Genomic DNA, 18,602 nt, shown 5'->3' on the forward strand with positions numbered 1-18,602 from the left:
TTTGATTCTCAGCACCACATAGAAATAAATAAATAAATAAATAAATAAATAAATAAATAAATAAATAAATAAAATGTCTATCGACATCTAAGAAAATATTTTTTAAAAAGATCACTCTGACTACATGTGTTGAAAAGAAACTACAGAAGAAAATCAGAAAGCTATTACAGTAAACCCAGGTAAGTGACATTAGTAGCTCAGACAAGGATGGAAATGGGAGTGGTCTAATATTACGTATGTTTTAAAGGCCTATATAGCCAGTACTTCTCCTGATACACTGAATGCAGGAAGGGAAAGAGAGAAATCAAAATGACACCATTGTTGTGAACAAATGGAAGGATGGGGTTGCTATCAACAAGATGTAAAGAACCATAAGTAAAATAGATGAAGGAAAGAGGGGATAGTGGGTTCAATTCTAAGCAAACATGCTTAAGATGTCTTTTAGACATCCAAATAGAAATATCAAGTAAGCAGCTAAAAAAAAAATTGCATCTGAGATTTGGAAAAGAAATCTAGATTGGATACATGTATCTGGAAGTTGTCAGTATATAAACAGTACTAGAGTTTGAATCCTGAATGCCCCGCAAAAGCCCATTTGTTAGAAGCTTGGTCGCCAGTTGTGGCACTATATGGAGGGGATGGAACCTTTAACACACAGGACCTAGTAAAAGGTATTTACATTGCTGTGGGGACTGCCCTTGAAGGGGACTGTGGGCCCCTAGAACACTACTTGCTTTCTTTTATCTGCCTGGCCATGCTATGAGTTTTTTTCAAACCATGAACTCCCACCATGATATCCTGCCTAACCACAGGCCCACAGAGACAGGATCAACCAAGTATGGACTGGAAACTCCAAAACTGTAAGCCAAAATCAATCTTTTCTCTTTATAAGTTGATTATATCAGGCATTTTGTTAACAGTGTTGGAAAGTTGATTAACATAGTAAATAAGACATAAGAGATTATTAAGGGAGTGAAGGTAGAATGAGTTCATAAGACATAAGAATTTAGAACTGACTACTGAATTTATCAACATGGAAGTCATTAAAATCTTTTATAAAAGTAGTTAAACTGGAATAATGAAGAAAAAATTTTGACTGGAAGAGATTCAAGAGAGAAGGGACTCCAACAAGATGAAAATATATACACAAAAGATTATTCATTACAGTATTTTTTTATTGCAACATACTGGAAACCATAGGAACGTGCCCAAACACAAGAGATCAACTGAATGAACCATGGCACATGTATACTATGGCATACTATGTAACTATAAAATAATGAAAACAAATCTCTACAAAGTAATATAAAATGATTTCCATGATATGTTGTTAAGTGAAAAGGAAAAATACAAAAGAGTATCATGGTTGCTACCTTTTCTGTATGAATTAAAAGGAAATAAAATATACACATATATGCTAATTTCTAGAAGAATGGATATAGGGTAGATAAACTAAAAACCCTTGGCAGCCAGCATTAGCAGAGAAAATCATCCTTATATTAGAAATCTAGGATATTGGCTAGTGCTAAAGCACAAAGAGATCTCTAAAAACTTGCCAGGGCAGATACTAAGCACTTCTGATGAAAAAGTCCTGACCACCCTCAAAATATCTGAAGCCAATGATGGACTAAAATACACTAAAACTAGAACAAAGCCTAAAAACATCAGACTAATTTGGTCTCACACTCCACCTAGTTACTGGACAGTCTCTACCACTCTTTCATGCAAAATTGCTATCATACAACTAAAACTTAGGTCCAAAAGAAGAAACATGATCTGAGCTAATAATCACCTTATTGACTCCCAGCTCCAAATTCATTCTTTTTGCCTGCTCTGTGAAAATAGATCTGAGCCCTTTAAATATTTTTTCTTTGTCATCTGGCACAATATTAGGCTTCATGAGTAGGAGGCACCAGAGAAATCTTGTGGGAAGAAAGGGTTTTGTTTCTGGGTTCCAGTGCACATGGCTTCAGCAGCACTCAGATTCTGCAGCACAGACAGCTTCTCTAGTATCAAGTTGCTTACTACAGCATATGCAGCTCCTCCAGTGTTCTGTTCCTGTACTGCAAGGCAGCCAGAAGTACCCAGCGCTGCACCATCTTTCTGACAGTTTTATAATGGGGCACCTTTGGTAAGATGTCTGTTCCTATAGTTTTCCTTGGTAGGGTGGCTTCCTCCAAGTTCTAGAGGGCAGATTTCAAGAAACTTTTGTTAGGTAGCTCTGCCCTTCAATAATCCACAGCCATGCCCTTTCCAACAAAGTCTGGCTGTCATCCAGGGGTTGGGGGATCACTCTTCCTTGAGCATTCATTCCATCTCAGTATAGGAGTAGTGCTTCTTCTACTTGTTATTCCTACATCCTCCTTCCCTCTTAACAGCCAATCCCTCATTACTCCAATTCCTCTTATAGTTGATAATTCTTCTTATTTAGTGACCCCTGTTTAAATTACTATATAGTTTCTCATCATGACTGGATTTAAACTGATACAGAAACCAAACTAATAAATACTTTTTTTTTTTTTGGAGTACTAAGTACCAAACCCAGGACCTCACACATACTAGGCAAGTGCTTTACCACTGAGCTAAATATCCAGTCCTACAAATACTTAATGTACTTAATGTATGATTCTTATACATGCACTAGAAGGACAAAAGAACAAGCAAAACTAATCAATGATAGTAGAAAATAAAGGGTTACCTCGTGGTTGTCGGGTGGTGGGAGAGAGCTGGATTTAAAAAAAAGAGCATGAGGAAACTTTCTTAAATGACAGATAGGTTCCACATCTTGTATGAGGTAGTAAATGACAGATTGTGTATACAACTATCAAAACTCACTAATAACTAAATATTAATGTCTATATTTTAATCCATGAAAATCATACCTTAATTAAAAGGGAAAAAAAGGAATCCAAGGCTCCATGGTGATATATCCAATTATACCACTGAGGGGTAGGAATGCAGATAAACCTGGAGCATCATATGTTGTTCTGGAAAGTTAGGAAGTGCTCAAAATAATGCTCAGGGAATATAAAATCCTGAAGTTGCTCCCACTAGTCAAATTGGGGACAACTGGAGCTTCAAAATAAATTTCAGAAATTGATCATCACCCACTGAACAAAATCAACTTATTGAATTTACACTGTCAAGTAAGAAAAGGAGACAGGAAAACTTGGGCAGTTTTTACAACAGAAGATCAACTAATAAATACAGACAAAATGGCTGAGTTAGAGAATCATCAATTTGTCATCATAGTAATAATTGATAACAAGAATTACTAACATGTGAAAACTGGTTAGTGAAATTTTGATGAATGACAGATTTATATGATTTCAAAATCTCTCCCAATGAATTACTTATATGCTTCAAAACGAAGAGTAATTTGACAGTGGAGAAATCTGGAAAACACATCCTAACCAAACAACCAAAGTTAACATTAAATTGGAATCATGTGCTTCCTAATACAATGCACTGAGAAGGATATCCATTACTTATGTAGTATTCCTGTCCCCAAAATGCCTGACCTAAGGAAAAAGATGAAACAGACTATAAAAATGACTATACTTCTCAAAGTGTCAATGCCAGAAGTCACAAGAGAGGCTAACAATTGCTTCCAAAGGATACTAAATTCCCAACAAAATGCTTATGCATAATATTGTAATGAATCCATTACAAATGCTGAAAATGCTGTAAACATATTGAGGGAAGAGACGAGCTCTGAACATAAACTACAGAGTAGATAATACCATTATATAAATGTTAAATTTCCTGATGTTTTAAATTGTATGAGCATGTCCTTGTTCTTAGGACAAGAAACAATGAGTATCTAGGTGTAAACATATGTTGACACAACTTTAGTCTCAAATGATTCAGAAAAAAACACACATAAGCAGAATCATAATATACATGTCATGAAATTTTAACAACTGATGAATGGGCATAAAGGAGTTTTTTGGTAACATTTTCACAACTTTTTGTATGTTTTCAAAATAACAAGATTTTTTAAATGAGGAGCTGCCAGGCAGGGTGGCACACACACCTATACTCCCTGCTAATGGGGAGGATGATACAGGAGGATTCCAAGTTCAAGGGCAGTCTGGGCAATGAGATCCAGTCTCAAAAGATAATAAAAAAGGCTGGAGATGTAGCTCAGTGATAGAACACTTGCCTAGTATGTATGAGGCCTTGGGTTCAATCCACAATACTGCTAAAAAAGGGTGGGGCGGGGACAGGAGAAAAGATTATAAACAACTCTTTAAGGGTTTGCTACAAACACAGAACACAGAAACTGGGTGGCAGAGGCAGAAGTAAGGTCAATTTTGGGGGGAGGTGGGGGGTACCATGGATTGAACCCAGGGGTGCTTAATCACTGAGCCACATCCCCAGCCTTTAAGACAAGGGCCTTGCCTAAATTGCTGAGGCTGGCTTTGAATTTGCAATCTTCCTGCCTCAGCCTATCAAACTGCTGGGATTACAGGCATGTGCCACTGTGCCCAGCTAAAAGAACTTTTTAACATGAGAAAAATGACATGTTTGAATGCTGATGAGGAGAACTTAGAAAAGGGAAAGAATGGCTGAAGCAATATTCTTGAATAAGCAAGAGCTGATGTGATCTAATGCACAAATGAAAGGGTTGCCTATAGAAAGAAGTATACATAGTTCTTAGTAACTATAGGAATATATGGATGCAAAGGCTAGTAGAGGAACAGATGTGGTTAGGGGCTTCTATGGAAGTTCTTTACAACTTTTTCAGGAAAGTAGAAAAGTCATAAGCTAAGAAAAATGGAAAGAAGTATTAGAAATACAAGATGAGAGGAAAAAGTATGAAATAATCATCCACCCACTCTCCCACCTCCTAGACTAAGGATATATAACACAATTACCTGGCAGGATTAGGGTCCTGCTTGAGGTTTGTGGTCATGAACTTAAAATGAAACCACTCAGTAAAGTCGTGTGCTTCAGTAACTACATTCAGCTCTGTGGGTGCCGGCATGGAGAAAGTGGAAAGTTGGACTGAACCAGGAAATGTGGTTTTGGCTCAGTAAGGACAATGAATCAAGGAAGAAGAAATGTTAATACTAGGGGTTTACCTCAGTAGTACAGCACTTGCCTCACACGTGCAAGGCCCTGGTTCACGACCCAGCAGGGAGCAGGGGACACGTTGTCAATGTTATGGGCAGGAAGGGAGTAAGACAATAGAGAATGTAAGAGAGTATGGTCAAATCAATCAATGGACTAGAGGTCCCGGTGGGGTTAAAGAATTATTGGAGTCAGGGTACTAAAAGGAGAAAGTTGAGAAAATTGCAAGAAGTGGTGAGTGAGTGGAATATGTGAAACTGAAATTATAGGAAGTCTGCAGTTACTAGTCAAGATCTAGGGTATGACTGTGAGAAGGAATGACTGAAGTAAGTGGGCAGTCGAGCTCACTGAAGACAAATTCAAAAGATCAAAAAACCAGAATATTGAAAAAATATCTACGTGATTGGAATTATCAAGAATTAAGATTAGAAATAGAATTGGTGAGAGATGAAGGGAACTGACAAAAGGGAGAGCAAGAATACCAGGTAATAAAGACTGACTAACACCACCCTGCCCAAGTTCCTGGGAGGTAATCTCTAAATTCTAGTAATTTCCTGAATGACAGGAGTATCTTTTTCTATTCATGGATGGAACTCATGGTGGGCTCCTAGATAGTTTGTGGTAATGAAATGACTCAGGATGGGAGCTGGCAATGCCAAAAAGACCAACTATGTGATTACAGGGTTGGGACTTCGAACCAAGATGTATCAGCTGACCAAAGAAAGGAGGGGAGTTAGAGACAGAGTCTAATCAGTAGCCGATAATTTAATCATGCCTACATAATGAAACTCCAATAAAAACTTTGGACACTGAGACTAGGGTGAGCTTCCCTGCTTGGCAATTCTCTGCATGTACTGTTACATTACACATGTGATACACCCTGACTCCATGGGGAACAAACAACAAAATTTTCCCATTTGGAAGCCTCCCAGTCCTATGTATCTCTTCTTTTGGCTAAATTCTGATTTGTATCCCAGATATTACAATAAAGCCATATCCTTAACTACAGTGCTTTCCTGACTTCTATGAGTTCTCATGAATTATCACATCTGAGGGGGTAGGAAGAACACCCAAATTTGTAGTGAGTTGGTAAAAAATGAAGGTGGTTATTATGGTTCAGATATTAGGTATTCCCCAAAAGCTCATGTATGAGACAATGCAAGAACATTCAGAAGGGAAATGATTGGGTTATGAGAGCCTTAACCGAATTAGTGAATTAATCCCCTGACAGGGGTTAACTGAGTGGTAACTGTAGGCTGCTGGGGTGTAGCTGGAGGAGGTAGGTCCTTGGGCCCCTACCTTTGGGGTATATTTGGTGAGCTGAACTTAGTCTCTCTCTGCTTCCTGATCATATGAGCCACTTTCCTCCACCACACTCTTCCGCCATGCTGCTCTGTCTTACCTTGAGCCCTGAAGAATGGAGCCAGCTGTCAATGGATTAAGACCTCTGAAACCATGAGCCCCAAAATAAACATTTCCTCCTCCAAAATTGTTGTTGTCTGGTCTTTTAGTCACAGCAGCAAAAAGGCTGACTGAAACACTGGGTCTGGGAACCTCTATGCTTGCAACTGGCATTTGGAGTGAAAAGTCTTGTGGAATTGCACCTTTGTGCAGTCTGGTCTAACTCCAAGTACTCAGTATAAAAAAATCACTGCATGGAATGAACCAAGAAGTATTAGTCAATAGCAATAATAAGGGTTTGTAAACAATACAATCTGGTGACATGGAGATTCAAAGTCAGAGAATTTTAGAGAAGAAACAACAGAGTGCTCTGAAAGCTACAAATGAGGTTTAAAGACAGCATCTACTTTCTCCAGGTCCAGTGATCTAAAACACATAGGAAGTAGAGACACAAAGAAAAAGGTATAACTTAGAGGCAACAGGGAAAGCAATGTCCTCAGAAGAGAAAAAAATCCCTGGAGCACTCGAACTTTTATTGGTCATGAAGATGAGGAGGAATCAGTGAAAAAATTTTACTAACATGGAGCATACAATTGACATGGACAACCAAGATAAAGTATTATCTATTAGGTCCAAAGTTTAAAATAAATTTCACCTTCCTGCCCTAGAGAGGTACTTACAAAGGAAGACAGAAGTTAGCGGAGAGCTCCCTGTCCCCCTCACCACCTGTTAACCAACATAACCTAAAATATCTCTTAGATCTTCTAAGAGCCCACTGCAAGGCTTCACACAGACAGCTCATGCAAGCCTATGCAAACAGCCCTATATAATATCCCAGAGTTAGATTTTCCCTGCCCTCTCTCACCCTTTTGAGTGATGGCCTTTGTCAAACTCTGACTGGTAAATAAACTTTCTGTGTGTAGATTTCTCTGCCTGGTTTCTGCTGCTTGTCTGCATTTCATTTTCCTTTCATTGGTGCCATGACTCGGATTAGGCTTCCCAGAGTGTTTGTTCCCCTTGCTATAAGGGTTTGAGCTGCCCTGGGACCCAATCCAACCCTTTTCAGAGACCAGGCCTCCATTTCACCGAGCACTCTCCTTCACATCCCAACATTGGCCTCATTTGGTAAGTGTTTCCCCGGGCTTTTGGTTAAACAACCCTCAACACCTGGGAAGTGACCATTGAATGTCCAGCACCCCCAAGGCTCTCTGAGGGTCGGGGGAACCCTCAGCCACGGTTCTTACAACTATGGCTGAATCCCTATACTAATTGCTGGGGGAGAACTCCAAGCTGACTGGGGACGCTTTCCTGAGAGGACTGCCTCTTGTGAGACCTACTCTTGGTCCTGGCCCTCGTCTCTATGACTTGTCTCTCGAAAGCTGGGCACCCTCCTTGACGCTTACCCTATGGTGGTGACGACCCCCTGGATAACCCATCCTTCACTCAAAGTGATTCCCTAGGGGCTGAGGGACGCTTCACCTCTATCTTCACTGGATCTTCTCTCGCAATGGACAACTGGCATTCAATCCCCACCCATAGCCCTCTTGGTTGCCTGTTGCCTAACTACAGTCCCTCCATCTCACTCCAGACCTCAAACCAAAAAAGTTTGTCTGATTATGAAATCAAATGTGGCCATCATACATTCTAGATAATGACTCCAAATGGCCACTTACTGGCACTTTAGATCCCAACATTGTTAGGCATCTTTTTAACTTCTAGGAGCACTCGGGGAAATGGAAAGAGATTCCATACATTCTGGCTTTCTCTTTCCTGCATTTGAAACATTCCCTCTGCAACTCCGACTCTTCTGCTCAAATCCTCCTGGCTCTTACTAAACCAGCATCTGTCCTAAGGCTGAAACCCCTAACCTCAACTTATCTATGGAGCAAGAACTTAACCTGCTTGTCACTGAGAGAAAAAAAAAACCCTACTCAGCCCAACAACCAGTGGCATGTCTCAGTAAGGAGGATAATATAGAAGCCCCATTCCTCAAAAGTAGTGGGAGATAATGTTTCCTAATTTTCTGCATCCAAAACTAACCTGATTATCAGCCAGGAAGAAAAAAGGGTTAAAAAGTCGTAGGCAGCAATTTCCCTTGCCTGGCCTTGCTGAAGCCTACATTGGAATGTAAACTGCAAAAGCCAGCAGCCTCAATGAGGGACCAACCTGAGACTGAAGAAAAAAGTGTCCATTTTAAACTTCTCCTGGGCTGCAACACAGAAAAATGGTTTTAAGGCTTTTTTTCTTTCTCTCTCTCTCCCACTCCCTCTCTTTGCCTTTCTCTCTCTTTCCCACTCTCTCATGCTATTTTACTAAAATAATTAGTTGCCATTATCATTTTTTTCCCTAGGACTCTTGTTTTGCTTTTGTGTTATATGTATTTCAAGTTGTCTGTATATATATATATATATATATATATCTCCATATATCATGTACATGATACCAAAATCGGCCTATAATGAGAACTCATAAATTAAAATTTTAAAAATGGATCCAGATACCTTTAATTCACATGATTTTAAAAGGTTCAATTTAAACTGAATAAACAAAGGTAAAATGTCTTTAAAATTACTTACCTCACAAGTCTCTAGGTGGTCAAACTAGAGACATAAAATGTTGATGTCTATAAAATGACTAATATAAATTGTTTCAAGGACTTTTCTTCAACAGGAAAGAAATGACAGATACTGTTCAATACATTTATCTGATATTTTGGTATTTACAGTACAATAGATTTAACATGCATGGGATTATTCAAATGTGTCTGTTAGAGACATCTGATTAATTTACAAAATTAAAATGCTAACTGTTAAATAACATCAGGTACTCTTTAACTCCTTAAATTCCATGGAGTAATATACTTAAACATTACTGATGTTTTCATAGATTGCTAAATAAAAAGGGTTTAATTGCTTTATATCATCACTAAAAACAAAGTTTCTAGAGTTAAATCCTAACAGGTACAATTCTATATAAAAAAGGATTCAAATGTTTCAACTGTGTTTCAATTAGAGTACTATAAATAACATAAAATATTTCATCATATTAAAATGAAGTAATTTATCTAAATTCAAAAATTTCATTAGAGTTGTTTCGAAATGTGAACAAAAAAGGTCAACAGATAGGAAAGAAAAAATAGAAGGCTCTACGTATAGAAATATATTTAATAGAAGGAAAAATGTTTCTGGGTAAGAAAGTTTTGTGTGATAAAATACATGAGAATCTAAGTAAGTGCTAAGAAGGTCAGTATAAGTAAAGGGCAAATTTCAACAAGTTTGTATGTAAGAAAGTTGGTTATATATGTATGTGGAACAATCAGTTAAAGCTATTTAACTATTTATCCCTAAGGATAAGGATACTAATGTACTGATAAAAAAAAAAAAAAAAAAAAAGCCTTAATCCATGGATTAAACTGACAAGGATTTCTTAAAACATTAACTTACTCTTACCATTGTGTCTACTAAGTTTTATTCTTTGAAGGAACTGGGATCTGTGCGAAACTGATAGCACAACAATATTTTCAAGTATTATCCTACATTACAGAGTTTGAATTTTGCTTTCAAAGCTAAACTTAATGTAAAAACATCTAAATGTGTTCATATCTTCCAGGTATACAAATCTTTAAAGGAGAAAATTTTTTAAAATATATTTTTATCAAGCTGCTATTCACCAAACCAAACTTGTCTGTAATGGTAATTTTAAACTTAGAAGAATGGTGAATCTTATTGGAGATTTATTTATATCACTTAATGTTCTATAACAGGACCCATTAGCAATAGGATATATGTAAAATTTTATGTTTCCTTCTACAGTGGGATGAAAATGCAAATGTATTCCTAAAAGATAATGAGAGCCTAATTTGTTTAAAGGTTAATATCATGAAACATGAAAGCATTCTGCCACACAAAAGGAAAGTTAAAAGCGCTCTCAACCTTCCTTTAATTCATGCTTTAGATGTAATGTCATATTGTGTTAACTAAGGTTCATACAGAGTCAGGAAACTATATATGTAAACTTTACAATATGATATTTTTAAAAGAGGCAACAATCAGTTTCAAAACTTGAACATTTTCCCAAGATTTATGAAGAGCTCCACCTTACTTGAGATAAGGCTCTGCCTCCCACCTTACTGCATGTTACAGTGGCTCCAAAATAAGTCAAACTTCAACTTAAAGTTATACTCAAAAGATTGGTTTTTGGCGGTTTCACGGTGGTGGACTAGAGGGTGGCTGCATTTCATGTTGCTTCAGGACTCAGGATTCAAAAATGGAGATATTGAGAGACTTGGGACCAACTCAAAGCAGCCGGTGAGTCTCTCCCGTTGGGGAGGCGTCCTGGATGGGGTGGTAGTCCCAGAACGCAGGGACTCGGAGTGACTGTATGGGGCTCCAGGTGGCTGCTCAGAGGAGGGGCCGCATAGCCAGGCAATTAGGTGCAGAGCAGGGTCCCAGGACCTAGGAGGCTTCTTGGTGGAAGAGCCGCACAGAGACACGCTTAGGGGTGAAGGTTCCAGGACTGCAGGTAGATTCTCTGAGGAGAGGCAGCCTAAGGAGACTCATCTGCGAAGGGTAAGGCTCCCAGGCCCAGGAGGTAGGTACGGGCCCCTGGGAACTTTGCAGAGGAAGGCAGCCCAGCCCAGGCGGTAGTTGCAAATTAAGGGGAACCTCTAGGAGGGGAACTGATCAGCGAGACCTCCCCACCAGGTGAGTCTTCCCTGCCGGGTGAGGTTTTCCCACAAGAACAGTAAAACCAGAGACACAGGCCCAAACAGGCCTTGCCTCAGCCCGCAGCCTGGTTCCCCTTTGGATGACCATTGGTCAACAAGTGGAGGCACCTCTGCCCACTAGCAGGGAATATACCACACCTGAAGGCCACCACCCCTAGAGAGGCAGCTTCCTTGTGGAGCACCGCATTATCAACTTCCTCCAAGACTTCAGCCTACTGAAGGCTAAGAGGGGATATACTAGAAATCTTCAGGGACAATAGAGGAAATCTGCAATATCTTAGCGGTCCACTGATACCTGAACAATATGAAAAAACAAGGGAAGAAAATGCCGCAAACAAATCTAGATGTTACATCAATAAATCCATGACAGCATGGCAGAAGAAATGACAAAAAGGGAGTTCAGAATGTACATAATTAAAATGATCAGGGAAGCAAACGATGAGATGAAAGAGCAAATGCACGCACTGAATGATGAGATGAAAGAGCAAATGCAGGCATTGAATGATCGCACCAATCGACAGTTAAAAGAACAAATACAGGAAGCAAAAGATCGTTTCAATAAAGAGTTAGAGATATTAAAAAAAAAACAGAAATCCTTGAAATGAAGGACACAATAAACCAAATTAAGAACTCCATAGAAAGCATAACCAATAGGATAGAACACCTGGAAGACAGAACCTCAGATATTGAAGACAAAATATTTAACCTCGAAAACAAAGTTGAACAAACAGAGAAGATGGTAAGAAATCATGAACAGAATCTACAAAAATTATGGGATATCATGAAAAGGCCAAATTTAAGAATTATTGGGATTGAGAAAGGCTTAGAGAAACAAACCAAAGGAATGAACAATCTATTCAATGAAATAATATCAGAAAATTTCCCCAATCTGAAGAATGAAATGGAAAATCAAGTTCAAGAGGCTTATAGGACTCCAAATACACAAAATTACAACAGACCCACACCAAGGCACATTATAATGAAATACCCAACATACAAAATAAAGACAGAATTTTAAAGGCTGTGAGAGAAAAGAACCAAATTACATTCAGGGGGAAACCAATAAGAATATCAGCAGATTTTTCAATCCAGACCCTAAAAGCTAGAAAGGCTTGGAACAATATTTTCAAGCCCTGAAAGAAAATAGATGCCAACCAAGAATCTTATACCCAGCAAAACTTACCTTCAAATTTGACGATGAAATAAAATCCTTCCATGATAAACAAAAGCTAAAGGAATTTACAAAAAGAAAGCCAGCATAACAGAACATTCTCAGCAAAATATTCCATGAGGAAGAGATGAAAAACAAAGACGCAAATCAGCAAAGGGAGGAATTATCCTAAAGGAATTGTCAAATAAAGGAGGAACCAAGTCGTGTCAAAAAAATAAATAAATAAATAAATAAATGAACCAAATGACCGGGAATACAAATCGTATCTCAATAATAACCCTGAATGTTAATGGCCTGAGTTCATCAATCAAAAGACATAGACTGGCAGATTGCATTAAAAAGAAAGATCCAACAATATGCTGCCTGCAAGAGACTCACCTCATAGAAAAAGATACCCATAGACTAAAGGCGAAAGGATGGGAAAAACATACCATGCACATGGGACTCAGCAAAAAAGCTGGAGTATCCATCCTCATTTCAGATAATGTGGACTGCAAGCCAAAGTTAGTCAGAAGGGATAAAGAAGGACATTTCATACTGCTTAAGAAAAGCATAAATCAGCAAGATATAACAATCATAAACATCTATGCCCCAAACCATCTATGCCCCATCCATGTATGTCAAACAAATTCTTCTCAATTTCAGAAACCAAATAGACCATAACACAATAATACCAGGTTGATTTTAACACGCCTCTCTCACCACTGGACAGATCTTCCAAACAAAAATTGAACAAAAGAAACCATAGATCTCAATAACACAATCAATAATTTAGACTTAACAGAACATTTATAGATTATACCATCCAACCAAGAGTGAATACACTTTCTTCTCAGCAGCACATGGATCCTTCTCTAAAATAGACCATATATTATGCCACAAAGCTAATGTAGCAAATACAAGAAGATAGAGACACTACCATGTATTCTATCAGATCATAATGGATTGAAGTAGAAATAAATGAAAGAGTAAAAACAGAAAACTACTCCAACACCTGGAGATTAAACAATATGCTATATATGATGAATGGATAACAGAAGATATTAGGAAGGAAATTAAAAAATTCTTAGAGGTAAATGAGAAAAAAGAAACATCATATCAAAATCTCTGAGACACTATGAAAGCAGTACTTAGAGGAAAATTTATTTCATGGAGCACATTTAATAAAAGAAGTAAAATTTCAACAAATAAATGACCTAACCACTACAGCTCAAAGCCCTAGAAAAAGAACAACAGAACAGCACCAAAAGTAGTAGAAGACAGGAAATAGTTAAACTCAGAGCTGAAATCAATGAAATTGAAACAAAAGAAACAATACAAAATATTGACAAAATTAACAGTTGGTTCTTTGAAAAAATAAACAAAATTGATAAACCTTTAGCCACACTAACAAAGAGAAGACGAGAGAAAACCCAAATCACTAAAATTCGGAATGAACAAGGAAATATCACACAACAGACAAGAGTGAAATACAAAACATAATTTAGAAGCTATTTTGAAAATCTATACTCCAACAAATAGAAAATTTTGAAGACATCAACAGGTTTCTAGAGGACATATGAAATTGCCTAAACTGAACAAGGAGGACATACACAATTTAATAGACCAATTTCAAGTACTGAAATAGAAGAAGTCATCAAAAGCCTACCAACAAAGAAAAGTCCAGGACCAGATGGGTTCTCAGCCGAGTTCTACAAAACCTTTAACGAAGAGCTCATTCCAATACTTCTCAAAGTATTCCATAAAATAGAAGAGGAGGGAACCCTCCCAAACTCATTCTATGAAGCCAATATCACACTGATACCTAAGCCAGACAGAGACACATCAAGGAAAGAAAATTTCAGACCAATATCCTTAATAAACATCGACGCAAAAATTCTCAACAAAAGTTTAGCAAATCACATACAAAAACATATTAAAAAGATAGTGCACCATGATCAAGTGGGTTTCATCCCAGGGATGCAAGGTTGGTTCAACATCAGGAATCAATAAATGTCATTCACCATATCAATAGACTTAAAGTCAAGAATCACATGATTATTTCAATAGATGCAGAAAAAGCATTTGATAAAATACAGCACCCCTTCATGCTCAAAACACTAGAAAAAATAGGGATAGTGGGAACATTCCTTAACATTGTAAAGGCCATTTATGCTAAGCCCATAGCTAATATCGTTCTAAATGGTGAAAAACTGACAGCATTCCCCCTAAAAACTGGAACAAGGCAGGGATGCCCTTTCACCACTTCTATTCAACATCGTTCTTGAGACTCTAGCCAGAGAAATTAGACAGACCAAAGAAATTAAAGGGATATGAATTGGAAAAGAAGAACTCAAACTATCCCTGTTCGCTGATGACATGATTATATATTTAGAGGAACCTGGAAATTCCACCAGAAAACTCTTAGAACTCATAAATGAATTCAGTAAAGTAGCAGGTTACAAGATCAATGCTCATAAATCCAATGCATTTTTATACATAAGTGATGAATCTTCAGAAAGAGAAATTAGGAAAACTACCCCATTCACAATAACCTCGAAAAAAATAAAATACTTGGGAATCAATCTCACAAAAGAGGTGAAAGACCTCTACAATGAGAACTACAGAACACTAAAGAAAGAAATTAAAGAAAACCTTAGAAGATGGAAAGATCTCCCATATTCTTGGATAGGAAGAAATTAATATTGTCAAATGGCCATACTACCAAAGTGCTATACAGATTCAATGCAATTCCAATTAAAATCCAATGATGTACCTTATAGAAATAGAGCAAGCAATCATGAAATTCATCTGGAAGAATAAGAAACCCAGAATAGCTAAAGAAATCCTTAGCAGAAAAAGTGAAGCAGGGGGTATCACAATACCAGATCTTCAACTCAATATTACAAAGCAGTAGTAACAAAAACGGCATGGTATTGGTACCAAAATAGAAAGGTAGATCATTGGTACAGAATAGAGGACATGGACACAAACCCAAATAAATACAGTTTTCTCATACTAGACAAAGGGGCCAAAAATATGCAATGAAGAAAAGATAGCCTCTTCAACAAATGGTGCTGGGAGAATTGGAAATCCATATGCAACAGAATGAAACTAAACCCATATCTCTCACCATGCACGACACTAAACTCAAAATGGATTAAGGACCTCGGAATCAGACCAGAGACCCTGCAGATTATAGAAGAAAGAGTAGGTTCAGATCTTCAACATGTCAGCTTAGGACCAGACTTCTTCAACAGGACTCCCATAGCACAAGAAATAAAAGCAAGAATCAATAACTGGGATAGATTCAAACTAAAAAGCTTTCTCTCAGCAAAGGAAACTATCAGCAATGGGAAGAAAGAGCCTACAAAGTGGGAGAAAATCTTTGCCAATCATACTTCAGATAGAGCACTAATCTCCAGAATCTATAAAGAACTCAAAAAACCCTACACCAAGAATGCAATCAACAAATATATGGAAAAATGTTCAACATCTCTAGTAATAAGAGAAATGCAAATCAAAACCACCCTAAGATTCCTTCTCACCCCAATTACAATGGCAATTATCAAGAATACAAGCAACAATAGGTGTTGGAGAGGATGTGGGTAGAAAGGTACACTCATACATTGCTGGTGGGGCTGCAAATTAGTGCAGCCACTTTGGAAAGCAGTGTGGAGATTCCTTAGAAAACTTAGAATGGAACCACCATTTGACCCAGCTATCTCACTCCTTGGCCTATACCCAAAGGACTTAAAATCAGCATACTACAGAAATACAGCCACATCAATGTTCATAGCTGCTCAATTCACAATAGCCAGATTGTGGAACCAACCTAGATATCCTTCAATTGATGAATGGATAAAGAATCTGTGGTATATATATATACAATGGAATATTACTCAGCCATAAAGAATGATAAAATTATGGCATTTGCAGGCAAGTAGATGAAACTGGAGAATATCATGCTAAGTGAGATAAGCCAATCTCAAAAAAACCAAAGGATGAATGATATCGCTAGTAAGTGGATGATGACACATAATGGGGGGTGGGAGGGGTTAATGTTAGGGTTAGAGTTAGGGTTAGGGAGGGGGGCACGAATAGAGGAAGGAAGGACTGTATAGAGGGAAAAGAGGGGTGGGGGGAAGGGAAAAAATAACAGAATGAAACAAACAACAATGCCCTATGTAAATTTATGATTACACAAATGGTATGTCTTTACGCCATGTACAAACAGAAACAACATGTATCCCATTTGTTTACAATAAAAAAAAAGATTGATTTTTGTTATAAAGTTACTATGACCTCAAACAGGAAATATGTGATATAATGTTTAGCTCAGCCAAATTCAAGATAGCTATTACACAAACTAAATGTTTCTCCTGTTATTAATTCCATTTTTTATCTTCCTTGTACACTCTATAACTGATGCCTGATTAATATTTTGCAGATGTTCTGCTTCAAGAACAATCTAAATTAATTTGAAAATAATAATCTATCGCCTACAGGACAGATAATATAGACCTCAATTAAGTAAAAGGGGGTAAATGCCTATAAAGTTATAGACACTGAATTGAAAGCCCAATATTCTTACTTTATCACTGGTGAAACTGACTTGTGGATGTTTAAGATCAAACTTGGAGGTTGATCTTCAAGGGGCCAAAAAATACAATATCTGGTCTTACCCTCTGAGTCAACCTGAATCCAGGGGACAAGAGAACTTCTCTAAGGAGCTTTTCAACTCTGGGCCACATGACCTCCCAATCAGGGAGATTAATGAGACCACTAGAGGATGAAAAGTCCAGCCAGTGTACCTGCTGCAGAGGAGGGTCATTGAAAAAGGAAAACATCCCTGATGATTCATCAAGGAGACCCTACCTAGCAAATGGCACTAAAGGAGCTAAGAAGCTGCTTTCAAGTTCTCCATGAGTAACCCCTGTGGGAACTCAGCTCACTCTTAACACAGGTAGGAACAAGGTCAATTTGACCAGCTTGGTCTTGAACAACTAGCAAGACAGTTAAAACCAAAACACAGCCATTCCTAGGTATTTAAAAGAAGAAACAATAATTAAATGTAACTTAAGATGTACGCTTGTGTTAGTCACACAAATAAGTAAGACCGGAGGCTACAAAAGAGATTCTTAGGCAGGAGTGCCTGATAACTATCAAAAAACTGCCAGAGTGGTAAGGCACCACTCCTCAATTTCCATGCTCTACAAACATCACTCTTTGACTCCACTACTTCCTTCTCTAGCCCACCAGGCACCTACTTCTTTTTTTTTTTGGGGGGGGGGGGGGTGGGGGCGGGCACCTACTTCTTATGCTCACAATCCCTAAGTGCTTGCATCAACTCCTCCACTATAGGACCCTGCATACTGGTTATGCTCTCCTCTCAACTCGCCTTTTACAGTTATTCAGAATTTATATTAACTTTCACTCCAACCAGCTGACAAAAACGTGCAGCCTTCCTCCCAGTTTTGGTAGGCATTACTCTAGGCACCTCCCTCACTTCCTTAGGACTCTAAGGGGGAGCTCTAGGACACAGTATAAACTTTGCTAAACAATTTGAACAACTGAGCAATTAGGTGGCTAGATCTATCGAGACCTCTACCGAGGCCATTCGCATCCTCCAGGCCCAAATCTCCTCCCTTGCATAGGTGGTCTTACAAAACAGATGGGCTTTGGACCTCCCCACAGCTGAAAAAGGTGGAACCTGTTTCTTTCTTGGGGAACAAGACTGTTTTTGTATCAATCAATCCAGAAAAACTGAACAAATCTTGCAAGATCTGGCCACAAAAATTTGACAAAGGGGCTTCACACTCAGCCTCTCCCCTTTCTCTTCATTCCCTTGGGACCCTCTCATATCCTGCGTATTTCCCCTCCTGGGTTCATTAACAGCAATATTAACTTTGGCTTTCTTAGTTCCCTGTCTCTTGAGGTGCCTCCAAGAGACCATCCTGGAGAGAACCAAAATCTTCACCAACCAACGAGTCAACCAGATGCTCCTTGGGGAATATGTGCACCTGTCTGAAAACGATGGATATCTCCCAGTTTAGAACTTCACCAGCATCCTGAAGCCCACATCCCTTAGAGTGCTGATGAGGATTTGAATTAGGAGACAACGCCCCACTCCTGCTGGAAGTAGCTAGAGGAGCCATCTTCGCCCACATTCCCAAGGGGTCCACTATAAAACAAAAAAGGGGGGAATATTAGGTCCAAAGCTTCAAATAAATTTCACATTCCTGCCCT

The 18,602-nt window shown here is 38.3% G+C and overlaps 1 protein-coding gene across 11 annotated transcripts in view; it reads right to left on the reverse strand.

Annotated features, from left to right (window-relative positions):
- The window catches only part of TANC2 (tetratricopeptide repeat, ankyrin repeat and coiled-coil containing 2), a 554,326-nt gene that overhangs the window by 497,349 nt on the left and 38,375 nt on the right, over positions 1–18,602 (reverse strand). The window contains exon 2 of one of the 11 annotated variants that reach the window (XM_079134935.1): positions 6,376–6,486. The exons of the other annotated variants lie outside the window; for them this stretch is intronic. The gene's annotated coding sequence lies outside the window, so the exon portion shown is untranslated. The remainder of the gene's footprint in view (positions 1–6,375; positions 6,487–18,602) is intronic. 11 annotated transcript variants of the gene reach the window in all.

This window comes from Sciurus vulgaris, assembly GCF_902686455.1.
Source record: "Sciurus vulgaris genome assembly, chromosome: 3".
NCBI lineage: Eukaryota > Metazoa > Chordata > Mammalia > Rodentia > Sciuridae > Sciurus > Sciurus vulgaris.